The sequence below is a fragment of the Limulus polyphemus genome, unplaced genomic scaffold (assembly GCF_000517525.1).
Source record: "Limulus polyphemus unplaced genomic scaffold, Limulus_polyphemus-2.1.2 Scaffold5830, whole genome shotgun sequence".
Taxonomy (NCBI): domain Eukaryota; kingdom Metazoa; phylum Arthropoda; class Merostomata; order Xiphosura; family Limulidae; genus Limulus; species Limulus polyphemus.
In genome coordinates this window covers 28,177-29,253 of record NW_013671440.1, presented here as the reverse complement: position 1 = coordinate 29,253, position 1,077 = coordinate 28,177, and the positions used below count along the sequence as shown (strand labels likewise).

Below are 1,077 nucleotides of genomic sequence, written 5' to 3'. Positions count from 1 at the left end.
CAGTTTGAGTTATAATAAACATGTACATTCCTCTGTCAGGTTCTATACATATAGTTAATCTTAAAATTTTTGATAGCACTCTATATCCTACAGTTATTTTGCTGTACATAACCTTCAGTATGAGTTATAATAAACATGTACATTCCTCTGTCAGGTTTTATACATATAGTTACCCTTAAAATCTTAAGTTTGACATTTATGTGATTAAGTTTTTATATTCCACATTCCTTAAGTTTGAAATTCATGTTTAGTTGAATTCTGTCATGTTTTTTAGTTCGATCGGTAATCCTTGTTTCAAAAGTTGTTATTTTTGTAAGTATCTAGTTAGTGGTATCATAAATACTTTTATTGTAACTTGACTTTAATGTTAATATTGCTCATGGTGAGTAAATTCACATAATTTATACTCTTATTATTGCTGTAACTTTCTGATTATTTATATAAAGATAATTCAATGTACGGTAATATCAGGTTTTAGAGTTTCTGTGCAATAAATGAATTATAAATTTTATATTTCTTAAAAATGCAATTTTTTTACACTTAAATACATGTAAATACATTTGTAAACATGTTTTCTTATGTGCATCTTAAGTTGACTGATTATATTTTATGTAATAAGCCTAAATGCCCTGACTGTAATCTTTGTCTTTTAAGTCTAAAGGTCTTGACTAATGTGTTCTCACAGATTATACATTCTCATGTCCAAACTTCCTCACTTTAACATATATTCATACTGTAATGTACATTCTCATGTCCAAACTTCCTCACTTTAACATATATTCTTACTGTAATGTACATTCTCATGTCCATACTTCCTCACTTTAACATATATTCATACTGTAATGTACATTCTCATGTCCATACTTCCTCACTTTAACATATATTCATACTGTAATGTACATTCTCATGTCCAAACTTCCTCACTTTAACATGTATTCATACTGTAATGTACATTCTCAAGTCCAAAACTTTCTGACTGTAGTTTAAATTCTTATGTAATGTACATTCTTAAGTCTGAACTTACTGACTTTAACATATATTCATACTGTAATGTACATTCTCAAGTCCGAACTTTCT

At 27.8% G+C, this 1,077-nt stretch overlaps 1 protein-coding gene across 1 annotated transcript in view; it reads left to right on the top strand.

Annotated features, from left to right (window-relative positions):
* The window catches only part of LOC106473034 (vacuolar protein sorting-associated protein 41 homolog), a gene marked incomplete at its 3' end in the record, with an annotated part of 40,872 nt that overhangs the window by 12,299 nt on the left and 27,496 nt on the right, over positions 1-1,077 (top strand). The gene's annotated exons all lie outside the window — the stretch shown is intronic.